Below are 17,548 nucleotides of genomic sequence, written 5' to 3' on the forward strand. Positions count from 1 at the left end.
TCCACAAATCCAGTCCCTGGTGCCAGAAAGGTTAGGGACTGCAGCTTTAGATCAATGCTACTTAAACTATTACTGGTAACAAGCCAGATTTTTACTTCTAATCCTTTATAGACTAGTGTTTTCATAAAATAAATAAAAATGAGTTATTAGAAAGATGACATACAAAATGTCAAAAATTTTATTATTAGAATCAACATTCAAATTACTCTGCCAAATTCCTGTTAAACTTTTTAGACCCTTGTCGTAGACAGGTAACCAATGCATTCACAAACCAGCACCAGTCTGTGGACCACTTTTTGAGTAACATGGCTGTAGAATCCCCAGTACAATTTGTGCCTGATACACAGTCGAACTTCAGTGCATGTTTAAAGAGTAAGTATGTGAATGAGATGCTTAGCAAGATTATAGTAGTAGAAAAGGGAAAATGAACAATGGCAGCTCTCTTTGGAGAGTTGAAGGGAAATAATTTAGTGAGAAAGAGTACCGTAGCAGTGTTACCCTCCATGTAAAACAAGCTTTCTGTCATCACTTTCTGAACATTGTTCCTTTGGCTCTCTAGGCAAATACTAGTAAATCACCTGTGTGAATTTATGAGAAATACTAGTTTTGATCTTGACAAAAATATAAAAGTTACTGTGAATGTCTATAGAGAACTGTCAACCTGCTTATCTGAACTAATTTTCAGGAGCAAAGCTACAGTTGGCAAGGATTGATTCAGATAGTAACCCTGCTCTTTCAGTCACAGTATCCTCCATGTCATAATATGGACCATACTGCCAAATGCTTTCCCTGCCTGAGATTTTCTTGTTTCCTTTTGCATCTTTTCGAAGATTAGCTGAGTAAGGTAAGAAGTCTTTATATTAAAAACTTTATAATAAACAAGCTTTCTGTGTCAGGTAAGATAACTTCAGATTGCTTATTACACTACAGATTTTCAGTTCCTTAAAGCAAGTTGTAAGGTCTTGAATTCCTTTCAGTAAGAAATTCCTGCTATTGTTCAGAGGATAAAAAAGCAGGAGGTGTACTCTGATATTTGAACTCACAGCTGCATTTCAAGGAGATCATTAATCTAAGATATTTAATTAACTGAATGCAGCTTATAACAGGGGACTTCTGCTGTCATAAGTAGATTCTTGTTTCCATTGTGGATCAGTAAAACCAACCCTCCGTATTCATGGGTTCCACATCCAGGGATTCAACCAACTGCATTATCAGAAATATTTAGGGGACTTCCCTGGTGGCGCAGTGGTTAGGACTCCACCCTTCCAGTGAGGGGGCATGGGTATGATCCCTGGTTGGGGAACTAGAATCTTACATGCCCAGTGGTGTAGTTAAATTTTAAAAAATATATATAGTCAAGAAAAAAAATTCCAGAAAGTTTCCAAAAAGCAAAACTTGAATTTGCCGTGCCAGCAACTATTTACATAGCATTTACATTGTATTATATATTATAAATATTCTAGAGATTATTTAAAGTATAGGGAGAATGTACCTAAGTTGTATGCAAATACTATACCATTTTATAAAGAAAGGACTTGGGCATCCACAGATTATGATGTGAGGGGGTCCTACAACCAGTCCCCCACAGATACCTGAGGGTACAGCTGTACAGCATCAATAACTCAATCCATAGTCCTTACTCTCTACTAACCATATCCCAAGAGAACATTGTTAGGTGGAGCAAAAGGACCATTTTTGTGAAATGTTTGAGGTCTGCCTGCCTTTATCATCCTCTCATCAGTTTCCTCAGCTCTTCTAGCACTGGAAGCCTATCCTCATAAAGATACCCAGGATCTTGCAGCTGCCTGAAGTCACTTCTTTTCAAGAACACGTAGTACGGACAGGCCTCACCTGAATGCGAGCTGTGTTGACTACCTGAGTACCTTTCTCATGAGTTCCTAAGAAAGGTGTTTAACTTCTGAGATCAGTACTGTTTCCTGTGAGTGTCATTATCAAGTGAGATAAGATTGAAAAATAGAAAAGAGAGGGGCTCTTAGGACAGTGCTTAACTGGTATATTGAATGTAGGTACTCAGATAGTAGTTCTTTCCCCTGCCTCTTTCTTTGAAAGACCAGCTTTAAGCAATTAATGTAGCCAAACGTCAAATAAGGCTGGAAATACTATTTGCCTTTTCCCTGGTAAGTTTGCAGTTATCAAGTTGAATAAGACTGCTAGGAAACTGGCTTCTCAGGTGGCTTAGTGGTAAAGAATTCACCTGCTAAGACAGGAGACGTGGGTTCCATCCCTGGGTGGGGAAGACCCTCTAGAGAAGGAAATGGCAACCCACTCCAGTATTCTTGCCTGGGAAATTTCCACAGACAGAGGAGCCAGGCGGGCTACAGCCGAGAGGTCCCAAAGAGTTGAACGTGACTGAACACGAATGCATGCTAGAAAGCTAGCTCTTAGAAATGCAAAAAAGTTAGGACTTTCTTTATCTGTCTGCACTGGTAATGAATCATTGATTAAGAATTATTGATCTTCATCACCACTGTTTAGCTAATACCTTCAGTGGGGTTTCCCTTAGCCTTTGGAGATTTTTACAGAAACTCAGTAGAAAGTCAAGAACCTCAATCTGAGACAGATTTCTTTTTTCCTAGTCCTAACTGGACTAGATTATCCAGCAACCCCCCTTACCATTTGAATGTGGAGGAGACCAACCCCTCAACTAGTAGTAGATCTCTTATCTGGACATTGTTGTGGCTTTCTTGATTTTATAGAGTTAGAGTGGTTCAGTAATTTCTGGAAAGCTTGCCTAAGCTAAAAGAAATTATGTCTATAGTCACATAGTATGTCCTCTTTGTAAATATGTCTTTTGCTCATCAAGAATATATAAAAGATCAAGAATCAGGGACCCCAAAGGTAAATGAGTTCTGACCCATGGAATACACCAGCAGCATAATCTGAGCTGACATGCCACAACACCATACAGCATCCTGTATTCTACAGTGTTTGAAGTACCTTTCCAGCCTCGTGTCCCAGAAGAACTGCTTATCCTGTACCACAAACTTAGACATCATAACTTACCTTCTGTCCCCCAGCCTTGAGTATAGTTTCTCCCTGGTACAGACTTAGCACACAGGAGGGCTGTTTATGTCATATAAATGTTAAGAGAATAGATATTGCAATCAGGCACTCAAAAACCAGCATTATGACATACTGGCTTCATGACCTTTGAGCATGGTACTTGCCATCCCTAAACCAGATTTCTTATCCATACAAGGACTGTAATAATCATGCCTATTTCATAGGGTTGTGCAGATTAACTTAGATGTGGATAAAGCACTTAGCCAACATCTGGCACTCAACACATGTTAACCATCACCATCACACAGTAAGTAAGTGCTGAATATACAGATCAGTGGAACCGTTATGGTTGGGTATGATTCTGCCAAAGATTCTTACATCCAAGAGATGTGTAACATGAATCATATGACATCAGAATTCTTTTCATTACTTGGTAAAGTCTTCCCCTTTAGTTTCTTCCTCTTTAGTTTATTTGAACAGAACTTTACTCAGACATGGCCGAGCTGATAAGCAATATCTGATAAAGTGTACCAGCTGATTCAAATAATTTTCCAGATAATTTTATGCAAAAGTTTTCCTATTTTATTGTTTTTAGAAGTTATTTTGAAGGACAGTCTGGTGATTTATGAAAACTTATGTTTTCTATTTATGAATACTTACATTGTTTGTCATTCTACAAATTAGGCTAAACTTCTAATTTTCAGGAGGAAAAAAAACCTTTTTTGTTCCATCTCCATTGAAATTTAGAAATCTGAAGTAGAGTGTTGCTAAGAAGCTTCATGCATGCTGAGTCACTTCATTCATGTCCGACTCTTTGCAACCCCATGGACTGTAGCCCACCAGGCTCCTCTGTCCATGGGATTCACCAGGCAAGAATACTGGGGTGGGTTGCCATTTCCTACTCCAGAGGATCTTCCCAACCTAAGGATCAAACCCCCTTCTCTTATATCTCCTGCATTGGCAGGCAGATTCTTTACCACTAATGCCACCTGGGAAGCCCCAAGAAGCTTTGTAAGACCCCATGTTTGAGCATCTCAGTGTTCTTTCTGCACACAGTGAGAAGCGTTTGGGCAAATAGTCCACTGTTTGTTGTTGGTTTCTTAAGTGCTGCCAGGAGAGACTTATACTCCTGGGGTCTCTTCTTAGGTCCCAGGAGTGGGTTGATGGAGGATGGTTAGTAATCTGCACCAACTTCAGTTTATTAGCTGTACTGCTTCCCAAACATGTTTTTGGCAGTGAAATATTCTACAAATCTCCTTGTAGTGTTTCTCCATCCATTTCCAGCACAGCAGCCAAAGATTTTATTTTTCCCATAACAATTCTTTAGACAGTTGATTTTTTTTTCTTACACTGCCCACCTTTCTTTGTCTTCATTATCTCTTGTCCTTCTTTGTGCACACAAACTATATAAGCTCTAGCGACTGTTTTCCCCTGAAAAATGTAGTTATTCCAAACTTTCACTTCCCTAAAATCTTATTTTTTAGAAACATCTTTTAACTCCCCGTATCAGTTCTTTGTCCATCGTGGTAGACTGCCCTCCCTGCCTGGTGGCATAGAGCATGGGCTTCAGTGGCTGTAAGTGTTTCTTTCCATTTAAGAGTTTTCCTTCCCAGAACCCTGTAGCTACTCAGACCTCGGCCTTTGAGCCAATGCTGAATCTCAAGTCCTACCCCAGCCCTACTGAGCCAGAATTTAGATTTTGACAAGATTTCCACATGATCTATATATATGCACATGAAAGTTTAAGAAAGCACTGCTGTAAATCACGTTTTGCTCAAAGCAGGGAAAGCTGTCAAGTGGTGGTTCTCAACCCTGGTGTTCAGTGGAATCACCTGGGGAACTCTGAAAAATACTAATGCCTAGGTCCCATCTCCTGAGATTCTGATTTAATTGGTCTGTGGGAGTGGTCCAGACATTGGGAATTTTCAGTATTCCCCTAGGCGATTCTAATATGCAACCAAGGTTGAAAACCACTCATGTGCATGAATCTTATAATTTACCCTGCTGCTACTGCTGCTAAGTCGAATCAGTCGTGTCCGACTCTGTGCGACCCCAGAGATGGCAGCCCACCAGGCTCTCCCGTCCCTGGGATTCTCCAGGCAAGAACACTGGAGTGGGTTGCCATTGCCTTCTCCAATGCATGAAAGCGAAAAGTGAAAGTGAAGTCGCTCAGTCGTGTCTGACTCTTAGCGACCCCATGGACTGCAGCCTACCAGGCTCCTCCGTCCATGGGATTTTCCAGGAAAGAGTACTGGAGTGGAGTGCCATTGCCTTCTCTGAATTTACCCTATTTTCCTAGAATATCATTATATGTTAATCTGTGCAAGACTAATGACTAAGAAAAAGATTAAGTTTTTCACAATTACATTTATTGGGAGGACATATATATATAGACAGAAAAAATTGGAAATACTGACACAAATATTAAGTGGTAATCTTTGGTTTATAGGAATACAACTATTGTTTTTTGTCCTCTATTTTCCAAATTTTCTATAATAGCCATGAATCCTTTTGGTAAAAAATCCTCACATATATATATACTTTTTAATAAATGTGATCACATTATATGTGTTTTGTAAACTTCTTAATTTTAAAATTTTATCTTTTTTCACACACAAATAAATAACATTTCCTCATACCATTAAATATCATTTAAATAGGCATAATTGTTTAAAGTGAATCTTGACCCAGGATGACTGTATTTTTACTTAAAAGATACATTTATATACTGACTAGAATCTTTGAGAGACTAACTCCTGGAGAAACCTATAGTGTTTGGAAGCTTTCCTTGTCCACAGAAGGAACTGTGTTTAAATGGAGACGTCAGAACTGCAGTGAGGTCAGGTCAGACCTTCCCAGAGGCTTTTGCAGCTGTCATCAATTGAGTACCAGCATTTTTTGAGCACTTAACACAGAAAACTTGACTTTACCATCCCAGAAGATGCTGCCCCCTAGGGAATCCTTAATGCTATTTGGCTTGCAGCCTACATGTCCTGTTGAAGGACATTATACTTCTGAATTTTCTCTGCAAATCCTTTTTGGTTTAGTTGGAATTGTGCTTCAATACAACAAATGCCTCTCACAGTTTGAGTCTCCTCTACATTACTGTGTACATTATGGTATGTAAAGCTAGAATATCCTTTGAGCAAAATCTTGAAAACATCAACGGTGTATTATAGTGGGCCAGGCTGTGTTGTAATTAAAGAAATTCAAGTACCTCCTTTTTCCCAAACTTGGGAATAAATACCAGTCCTCCCCCAACTTCAAAAGAAAAAATAAGTGATTTGCCTATTCTTCTTGACTGTTCTATTCTTGACCCAGTCCAGTTGCACTATATGGGAAAGGAATAATTTTGCTGATAGTGTCTTTACAGTTGGAAGAAAGGAGATACATTCTATAGTTGGGGAACCTTTTAAAAGATGTACAGTAGCTTTGTGGGAGAAAAATTCTTATTTTTTTACTCCATTTAACCTTTTCTATACCAGAATCTATATATAAAAGTTTCAAAAATGTACGGTCTTTAATTTCAGAGAAATAGGCTTAATGTTTTATTTGCATATTTGTGGTTCTAACTGAGCTTTTAAACTTAGCTTTTCTTCTGAAGAGAAAAATTTCACAACACTTCACAACCTAAAGACTTCAGGAGTTATACCTACTAAGATCATGAGGGAATTTATGTTCCTTTGAGTAGTATTTGATCTGAGTTTGTGCCTTAACCTGAGACAGTAGTGCTATCAACCTGGGCTATCTTGCCTAGTTATGCAAATCAGGAAGAGAGGAGACACCTGGGTATGGCACAGTATCGAAAGATGATACAGGTTAGTGAGTGGCTATTCAGCTTTAGAGGCATGTTTTAGTCACTGATACTTATCTTATCTCACAAGACCTGATCATAAGCAAGCCAAAGATGGTACTTTGTACAAGTCTTCATTATAGATAGTCATTCTCACATTGCATTGTAATTATTCTTTTACCTAATAGTTTTCCCTACCTGGAGGAGCACTCCAGAGAACATGCACACAGTCATGTCTTATTAGTCACGGTGTGTGCTAGCCTAACACTCATAAATGTTCAGTAAAGTTAGACAAATGAAATGTCCAATTCAGCCATGTTGTAATACAGAACCCTTTGGCCATATTCAAATGTAAATTCAATTGATTTCTTTCTTTTTTCCCAACAATTATAGGTTGATCATTACTTAACACCAGTGTTTAACAACTGTACAGTAGATGATCGTTCTGGAGTTCTGGACATTCTGGAAGGAAAATAAAGGGGAAATGATTTAGGAAAACTTCTATCTAAAATTATATCAAAATTTGGGGATTAGCTTTTCAGACCATATTTATATTCAGACTGGTATTGTGTTTTGGAGGACATGCATGTACTATACTATCTGTCATTGCTGCTGCTGCTGCTAAGTCGTTTTAGTCGTGTCCGACTCTGTGCAACCCCATAGACGGCAGCCCACCAGGCTCCCGCGTCCCTGGGATTCTCCAGGCAAGAATACTGGAGTGGGTTGCCATTTCCTCCTCCAATGCATGAAAGTGAAAAGTGAAAGTGAAGTTGCTCAGTTGTGTCCGACTCGTAGCGACCCCATGGACTGCAGCCTTCCAGGCTCCTCCATCCATGGGATTTTCTAGGCAAGAGTACTGGAGTGGGGTGCCATTGCCTTCTCCGTATCTGTCATTATAGTGCCTTAATTCTTAAATAAGATATGAAAACACAAGGAAAGATTATTTCCTGATATTAGTATATTAAGTAAATTAAACGGTTGAGACACACATTTGACTTTTGGATGCATCGCAAAGTTATTGCCCAAAAGCATTACTTTGACTTCTTAACCATTAGTCAAAAGCATTATTTTGACTTCTTAGCCATTAGTCAAACTCTGTAGTAGTCAGCTTGGAATCTGTACATTTCTGAGTAATTGTTTTTGAGGGGTTTTTTTGGCTGCACTACACAGCCTATGGGATCTTAGTTTCCCAACCAGGGATTGAACCTAGGGCCACAGCAGTAAAAGTGCCGAGTCCTGACCACTGGACCACAAGGGAACTCCCCGTGTAATTGTTTTTTTGATTTTTAAAAAATGAAATATAGGATTGAAATTAGTATAGAATATATATTATACTGTATATTAAACTATGTTTCAATATGGACCAAACTGCTATTTAAAATTAGTTCCGAACACTTTTCGTAAGAGAAAATTCAACAAGAAAAAATTGTATTTACTAAAAGAATATTGTATACAAAAGAGCAGTTTCTTTATAAACTTAGAAAGTGGCCTGGGTTCTAATCTGTCTATACCTTTCACTAGATGTGAGGCTTTAAATGTCTGTTACTATTTCTGAGGCTGTTTCTTCATCTTTAAAATGGGGGTGATACTTGCTTTGAGAGGATCAGCTGAGATAAAATGTGTAAAAGTGATTTATAAACTTTAAGATTCTATGCAAATGAATGATGGATTTCATTGATTGCCTTAGTAAATCTGATAGCCTAATTCTGTATCTTTTTTTTAATTAGAACAATGATTTAGAAAATATTAGGGTGGAAGGTGTGTTTGGCATGAGAAATAACTACTACTAAGCTCTTCCTATATCTAAAGAGTCCATGTGCAGACCAGACCTTTTTTGTCATTTATTAATATCAATAAAACTGCAACCAAAAAAAGAAGGGGGAACAGTTTGTGGTAGACTCTCCCTCTTGTGTTTTCTAAATTTTTTCTAGTTTTACTGAGATAGAATTGACATATAATGTGTTTTTAAAATTGAAATATAGTTGATTTGCAAAGTTGTGTTAATTTCAGGTGTATAGCAAAGTTGTGCAGAGATCAGTTCAGTTCAGTCGCTCAGTCGTGTCCGACTCTTTGCGAGAGATATTCAGAGATGGATATTCTTTTTTAGATTCTTCTTCATTATAGGTTATTACCAGATATTGAATATAGTTCCCTGTACTATACAGTAGGTCTTTATCTTTTTTATATATGAAATAAAGTGTTAGTCGCTTAGTTGTGTCCTACTCTTTTCGACCCCATGGACTTTAGCCTGCCAGGCTCCTCTGTCCATATGATTTCCCAAGCAAGAATACTGGGGTGGGTTGCCATGCCCTCCTCCAGGGTATCTTCCCACCAGGGATCAAACCGGAGTCTCCTGCATTGCAGGCAGATTCTTTACCATCTGAGCCACGAGGGAAGCCCAGGGATTAACATACACACACTACAATATAATGTGGCTCAGACAGCTGCAGTCCCTGGGGTCTCAGAGTCAGACTCAACTGAGCCACTAACACTTTCACTTTTCATGTTATCCCAAACTTCCAGTTTATCCCTCCCCACCACAGTGTGTTTTTTAAAAATTTGTTTTTCAGAATAGATCCAGACTAAGGATGTTTTTAATTTCCAGTCCTACAGCTTTCCTTTTCACATACTTACCAAGTGTTTTTCTGATTCTTTTGTGGATTTTTGTTTTTGAAATATTTCCTGACCTTTTCATTAATGTTGAAGCCTTTTTCTTGATATCCCTGTAATCCTTTTTATTTATTTTTTTTAGTGTGGTGATTTTTTTTAATATAAATTTATTTACCTGTAATTCTTTTTAAAATACACATTTAACAGCTTCATTGAGATATAGTTCACCCATTTATAATGTACAGTTCAGTGGGTTTTATTCTATTCACAATGTTATGTAGCCATCATCAGTCACTTTGGGAACATTTCATCACCTTTTTAAAAGAAACCCTGTTTCCTCTAGCAGTCATTCTTCATTTCCTCTACCCTCCCATCCCAGCTGTAGGAAACCACTAATCTACCTTCTGCCTCTATAGATTTCACTATTCTGGATATTTCATATAAATGGAATCAAGGAATTTGGGGGCTTTTGTGACTGATTTCTTTCACTTAATGTTTTCAAGGTTCATCCATGCAATAGCGTATATTAGTGTCTAATTCCATTTCAATTCCAGATAATAGTTCATAGTGTGGATGTACCACATTTTATTTATCCATTCATCAGTTGAACATTTGGGTTGTCTTCACTTTTTTTTTTTTTAGTTATTAAGACTAATATTGCTATCAACATTCATGTACAAGTTTTTGTGTGAACATGTGTTCTCATTTCTCTTGGACATATACCTAGGAGCAGAATAGCTGGGCTATAAGGTAACTCTGTTTAACCTTCTGAGTAACTGCCAGACTCTTTGAAAAGTTGCTCCATTTTACATTTCCACCAGCAGTGTATGAGGGTTCTAGTTTCTCTACATGGTTTTGAACACATGTCTTCCTACGAATACTCCTCCTAGAGGATGTAAAGTAATATCTCAGTGTGGTTTTAATCTGCATTTCCCTGGTGACTAATGATGTTGAGTATCTTTTCATATGCTTTTGACCATTTCTGTATCTTCTTTGGAGAAATGTCTATTCAGATTCTTGACCATTTTTTATTTATTTTTTTGTTGCACATCACTCCTTTATTTTATACTGATCTGGAAAAAAGACATTTTTAGTACAGTTATGCTCAAATGAATACTGGGCCCAAGTGCTGGGCCAAGCAACTGGAACATGATTCAGAAGTCAGGCACAGTGAGAGACACACTTGGACATGATCAAGAGGCATTCCGCTGCCACAAAACAGTAAGGCAGGGGAGGGATTCTAAAACACAGCAGGATGAACTCCTACACCTTAGACGTCAGGAGCTTATCCCATGATAGTGTAAGGAATGACTTATTTGCTGATGACCACATGTGGGAATATTTCAACCTCCACTAAAAACCCCAGAAGGGTTTTGTTTTGTTTGTTTTTTGTGTATTTATATATATATATATATATATATATTTTTTTTTTTTTTAAGTAAATGCAACACAAAAACATTCAGGATTGATCCAGCCTTTTAGAGTCAGGGAGGAATATTTGATTGAGTCACCATGCAGGTTACATTCATCTTCCACTGGAATGATTAGAGCCCCGAGTCACCTAACAACAGTGCCCGGCTGGCCTCTGGGGACACGAACAGGCTCTTACTTCTCATTGGTCACACCTCAGCATGGTTTTCTCCCTGTTCCCTACTCAAGCAGCTCCTTAGTAATAAACCACCATCAAACCCCCCCAGTGATGACCTCTCAACACTTGGATAAGTCTTCCCTCAGCTTGGACTGAGGACCATGCCCCAGACGTGCCATTCTGACTAGACTGTATGAAGGGAGTGGGTGCAAGAGATAAAATGGCTAATGTGGAATTGGGAGCCGCTGGTCCCCACCTGCAGGTACAACTTACGATGCCTACAGATGTCATCAGTGGGACATGTGCCAGGGAGAGGTGCAGAGGAATAGGGTAGGCCAGGGCAGGGGAGGAAGGTAATCCTTGGGAAAGTAATCTGCTGCTTGCCCTCACTTCTTGGCCTTGCCCTGGGCAGCCACAGCCTCCATGGCTTTACGCACAGTCTCCTCATCCCCCAGGAACTGCATGGGCTTGATGGGCTTAAAGTTCTTGTCCAATTCATAGACCATGGGAATGGCAGTTGGCAGGTTCAGCTCCATGATAGCCTCTTCAGAGAGACCCTCCAGATGCTTGACGATGCCCCTAAGGCTGTTGCCATGGGCTGCAATTAGTACCCGTTTCCCCTCCTTGATCTGGGGGACAATTTCTTCATTCCAAAAGGGCAGAGCTCTGGCAATTGTGTCCTTCAGACTCTCACAGGAGGGCAGCTGGTCTTCAGTGATGTCTGCATACCTGTGATCCTTACTGATGTTGCTGTAGAAGGGATGGTCAGGCTCCATGGAGGTGGCCGGACATGATAGGAGCACCTCCAGAGCTTTACCTGGGCCTCACCATGCTTGGCAGCAGTTTCTGCCTTATTGAGGCCAGTCAGACCCCAGTAGTGTCGCTCATTAAGGCGCCAAGTCCTCACCACTGGCAGCCACATTTGGTCAGTGGCATCCAGCACTGTCCAGAGGGTCCAGATTGCTCTCTTCTGCACTGAGGTGAAGCAGATGTCAAACTCATAGCCAGCATCTCTCAGCGCCTGCCCGCCTCGCTTCACCTCCTCGTGCCTGGCTGGGCTCAGGTCGTGTCGTACCAGCCGCTGAAACAGTTCTCCAGGTTCCATGTGCTCTCACCGTGCCGGATCAGCACCAGCTTGTAGGCAGCCATGGCTGCGGTTCGGGATGCGGCCTGACCATTTTTTAATTGGGTTATTTGTCTTATTGAGTTGTAAGAGTTTTTTATATATTCTGGATACAGTTTGCTCCTCAGATCCGTGATCTGCAAATATTTTCTCCCACTATGTGAGTTGTTTTTCCATTTTCTTAATGGTGTCCTTTGGAGCATAAGAGTTTTTAACTTTGATGAAATCCAGTTTATTTCTTTTTTTTCTTTTGTCATCATGTTTTTCTAGTCTGTCATATCTAAGAAGGGTTTTAACTAACCCAAGGTCACAAAGAGTTATTCCTGTATTGCTCCTAAGAGTTTTGTAATTTTAGCTCTTACATGTGGAGCTATGATCCACTTTAAGTTAATTTTTATGTATGATGTGAATGTTGGGGGTCCAGCTTTATCTTTTTGCATGTAGATAGCCCATTGTCCCTGCACCATCTGTTGAAAAAACTATTCTTTCTCCCATTGAATTGTCTTGGCAGCCTTGTCAGACATCAGGTGACCATAAATGTGAGGTTTATTTATGGACTCTCAGTTCTTCCATTGATCTATATGTCTGTCCTTATGCCAGTACCACACCGTCTGATTACTGTAGCTTTATAGCAAGTTTTGAAATCAGAAAGTGTGATTTGGCCAACTTTGTTTCTCTCTCAAGGCTGTTTGAATTCTCTGAGTCTCTTGATTTCCATATGAATTTTAGGATCATTTTGTCAATTTCAGCCCAAAAAAAGCCAGCTGGGATTTTATTAAGTTGAATTTGTAAAGCAGTTTGGGAAATATCATTATCTTAATCCCTCCAGTCCTCATAATTCTCTTCTGACATGTAGGAGAGAAGCATTGTAAAGAAAAAAGTTCTTTGCCCTCTTTCCACAAGTAAAGACCCTCTGTTGATAAGTGGGTAAATGAAGGGAGAGACCTTAAAACTCCTGTTGGTCATCCACCAATCTCAGTCTCCCAACTCAGGAAGTTACTGACACTGAGCCTTAGAGAATCCATGCCCAGGGTGTCTGTCCAGAGGCTGGCAGTGGGCAGCTCCCCTACTGATAGGAATGTATATCTATTCCTTCTGACCTCTAAAGTACCCTTGATAGTTAAGAGACAGTAGAGCGGGGGAGACATGTTTATTTCTTAAGTAGATGAACTTGTTTTATGGCTGTTGGTTTCTTTTGTTTGCTTGTTTTAAAGAAGTTCTTTCACCTTTATCAGGCAAAACAGTTTGAGAGTTAGCAAGATAAAATTTGCAGGTTTCACTCAGAGGCAGTGCTTTCTCATGGTCTGGAAACTGTAGGCTCCTGAAGAGGCCTAATGTGTGATGATTCTACTGGCAATCAGTTTGTAAACATAATTACCATGTCAGTTAATACAGTGGTTCATTTTTATGTTCGTTCAGTTCTTACCAAACAAATCTAGTTGTATGTACTGGCACTCTCATGTAATAGATCAGAATAAATAATACACAGTTGTGGGGTCTGTCCTTCTTTTGTCCTTTAGGGTTTTGTCTTTCTGACTCTTTAAGACTTACACTCTTTTATGTTGCCTTTGGGAAAGGTTGGCCTCTTCTGTACTCAGAAGGCTTGGTTCTTTCTATTAAGAGCCTCTCTTTCTCCTCAGAAAGACAGGGAAGACAGGGTGCTTCTTGTTGATGGAAACCTGGTTTTTGTTCTGATGACTTATGGCATGATTTCTCATGCCAGAAATGATCTTCCTCTCTTCTTATAACAAAACATGGGGCTTCTCGTGTGCTTTCTTTCTTAAAGTCAAAGGGTCAGAGCAGTCGCTGGAGGAAAGCGCAGGCTCTGGCTGTTTGGGGAGCGAAGCTGAAGCCAGATCTGGTGACAGTGCTCAGTTCTCCTTGGGAGGAATCTCCCGATGAGGGAAGATCAGACCTGACTCATTAGGACTGTCCAGCGATCATTCATGGAAATCGTAGACAGTTTTCAACCTTAAAAATAGATCAATCAAAAGAAAATCACCTGCTTCTTCCTTCCAGCTGTTTAATATTAGGTTCGGTTTTTAATATCTCCAAACTTTTTCCCATCCAGAAAGTGAAGTGATGGAAGTAACAGTACCTAACATGTCGTTTTGTGTACATAAAGCATCTAACACAGGGCTTTACGTCCAGTGTTAATGAGTATAAAAATCTAAATGTAAGAGAGAAAATAGCAGTGCACACAAGCACCAAATCATAAGAAAAACTTTATACTCAGAGAAAAGAAATGTATTTTGGACAGTAATAATGAGTACTGTCTAGTGAACTTCCGGGCATTACTACTGATCTCCTGTGCTCCAGGCACTGTGTTAGTTTTACATACATAGTTCTCATTGAATCTTCACAAGAATCGTACAAATATTTATTACATTTTGGAGTTGAGGCAAACTAAGCCTTAAGGAAGCCGCTTCCCCTGTGGCTCTGACGGTAAAGAATCTGTCTGCAATGAGGGAGACCTGGGTTCAATCCCTGGGTCAGGAAGATCCTCTGGAGAAGGAAATGGCAGCCCACTCCAGTATTCTTGCCTGGAAAATCACATGGACAGAGAACACTGGTGGGCTACAGTCCATGGGGCCACAAAGAGTTGGACATGACTGAAGCAACTTAGCATGCAAACCTAAAGAAAGTGACCCCAAGGTCACAAAACTATTAAATAATGGTGCCGTGATTATCACCGGGGCTGTGAGACTCCACTCTTGTGCTTTAAGCATATTGTATACTCGTGGGAGAAGAGGGGATGAAACTGAATGTGAAAGAATGCTAGACCATGGAGAAGTAAAAAGGAAAGGGTCTTTTGAGTGTGAAATCAGACTTAGGAAAAACATAAAAAAGGCTTTGGGGGGATGGTGGCACATACAAGGACAGGTCTGTGATGGAACCAGTTTGGCTGGAGCAGGTGTTTTTGAAGGGAACCGGAGACTGCTCGTGGTGTGTCTATGCTTGACCCAGTGACAGCAGAAAGCTCTGAGAGGTTTATGAGCAGGGAGGAGACAAGATCCAAGTGATATTTTAGAAACAATAGTCTGCCAGTAGTGTGCAGATTGGATAGAGGGGAAAAAAGGTGAAACTGCATTTTAATGGAAGAAAATAGCAGAACTTGGTGACTGACTGGAAAGGAAGGTCAAGAGAGGTCAGGAAGGTCAATGCCCAAAGAAACAAAGCCCTTTGGGCAAGTTTAGTACCAAAATAATTTTGTCAAAAGTTGGAAACCTTGAGAACAGGCTATAAATGACTCCATAAACTTCCTGTACCCTCCCAAAGCGCAGGCTCCTCCAGGCACCAGTCCATTCTGGTGGTCTCACCCTCTTGCCTTTTACTCCACCCAATTCTCCCCAACACCACCCCATCAGAAAACCCTTTTCTGCTCTAAACACGGTCTCCTCCCTCCAGGAGCACTTCCTGGAGCCCTCCCCTTCCCTGAAACCTGGTCCTCCCTCAAGGAGGCACCTCTCCCTCGGGGTCCCAGGGAGGCAGCTCTTTCTCTGTCTCCTCCTGTGAGGGCCAGGCTGGGCTGGGGGAGTGTGACAGGTGAAAACTTGCATTTCCTGCATGTTTTTGCCTACTGTTCTTTTGAGCCATTTTGTCTTTTTCTCATGTAAGTGCTCCTTCTGTGGTAAAGACATTGTCCCTTTGCCTGTCATATTTTTCTAGTTTTTCATTTGACTTAACTTTGTTTATGATGATTTTGAGGTATAAAGTGTTCTATGGTTTGACTTTTGAGATACTTCTTAAATTAAGTAATAGAGATACATTCTTCTTGTAAAAACTTAAAACAGTTTGAAAAACCTAGTCTGTTTCAATCTCTGTCCCCAGAGCACTCTGTCTAGTGCTCTCCCCCTCCTGCTGAAACCGCTTGGGTTTTATTCTGGAATTTGTACACACTTTATTCTTTTATGTTTTTTTTTTTCTTTTGCATTTCTTTTTAGAGAGGCATTCTTTATCCTTAGGTTACATATTCATCTGTATTTTCTTTATATGTAATTATTGAGGTCAATTGCAGTGTATTATAGTAAACAATATGAGATAATTAACCATTTTTCTTCAATAATTTGGAATTTAGCATATGGTATAGAACGAAGCAGGGCTTCCCTGGTGGCTCAGACAGTAAATTTGCCTGCAATACAGGAGACCCGGGTTCGATCCTTGGGTTGAGAAGGTCTGCTGGAGAAGGAAATGGCAACCCACTCCAGTATTATTGCGTGGGAAATCCCATGGACAGAGGAACCTGGTGGACTACAGTCCATGGGGTTGCAAAGAGTCAGACACGACTGAGCATGCTCATAGAGTCTTAAATGTCTTAGAAACTAATACTAGTGTAATATACACATGGGTGTCTATTTTTTAATTTTCAAATTCCATTTTGGAATAATTTTAGGCCACAAGAAGTTGTGAAAATAGAAAGTGAGTCTTCATGTACCTTTTATCTAATGTCCCTCAATGATAACATCTTACATAGCTATACTACATTATCAAAACCGGGAAAGAGACATTGGTACAGTACTATTAACCACTGTTTTTCCTGGGTCACATACCTTCTAGGATTACCCTGAGAGTCCACTTGGTGAATAACCATGCAAAACAGTCATGGAAGTAGCTGCTTTTCAGCTATCTTATTTACAGTCAGACTCCACAGTGTGTATTAAAAGAAATAAGAAGTGGAGTAAAGAAACCGAGGATATCAAGGAAGCTAGTGGACATTCTGGTCAAAGCCAGCTCTACACAATTTCCTTTTTTTCCTTCCTCTGACAGACTTTTCCATGTTCCCCAAGTAGCCAACCAAACATTTCATAGAATAGCAGATTTCTTGTCCTGTTTGGTAACAATACATCTTTCTTCAGCTTTACCCTGTTTCCAGGCGAGGAGCCAGGAGTCAGGTTTGTCAGGGCAGCAGAGGGAATCCATAACTTCTGCTGTTGTTACAAGTTAGAAGCAAACCCTGTTGCCCTCCCCTGTGGCTGAGACAAAGGAAAATAATGTGACAAGGACGAATTGACAGCGGCCACCTCTGCCAGCAAACGCTAGAACAGCCGAGAATTTCAGGTTACCTTGGTTGAGTAAACTTAGGGCTGCCCCGGACGTTGTTTCTCATGCAGATAATTTGGTCTTGGCACTTGCTTGAGGTCATATTGAAAGAAAATGAAAGTATTGGTCACTTAGTCATGTATGATTCTTTGCAACCCCATGAACTGTAGCCCACCAGGCTCCTCTGTCCCTGGGATTCTCCAGGCCAGAATACTGGAGTGAGTTGCCATTCCCTTCTCCAGGAGATCTTCCCAACCCAGGGACAGAACCCAGGTCTCCCACACTGCAGGCAGAGTCTTTACTATCTGAGCCACCAGGGAAGCCAAGCATAAGCTTATTATAAGGTGCCATTGATGTGATAATGATGCAC

The 17,548-nt window shown here is 40.2% G+C and overlaps 1 protein-coding gene, 1 non-coding gene and 1 pseudogene across 4 annotated transcripts in view; 1 reads left to right on the forward strand and 2 right to left on the reverse strand.

Annotated features, from left to right (window-relative positions):
- PDE6D (phosphodiesterase 6D) overlaps window positions 1–17,548 on the forward strand; it is a 64,421-nt gene that overhangs the window by 15,441 nt on the left and 31,432 nt on the right. The window lies entirely within an intron of this gene.
- On the reverse strand, window positions 8,003–8,075 carry TRNAK-UUU (transfer RNA lysine (anticodon UUU)). The gene has a single exon. It is a non-coding gene; the product is annotated as a tRNA-Lys (tRNA).
- LOC138989922 (phosphoglycerate mutase 1 pseudogene) lies at window positions 11,149–12,164 on the reverse strand (annotated as a pseudogene).

This window comes from Bos mutus, chromosome 2 (assembly GCF_027580195.1).
Source record: "Bos mutus isolate GX-2022 chromosome 2, NWIPB_WYAK_1.1, whole genome shotgun sequence".
NCBI classification, from domain to species: Eukaryota; Metazoa; Chordata; class Mammalia; order Artiodactyla; family Bovidae; genus Bos; species Bos mutus.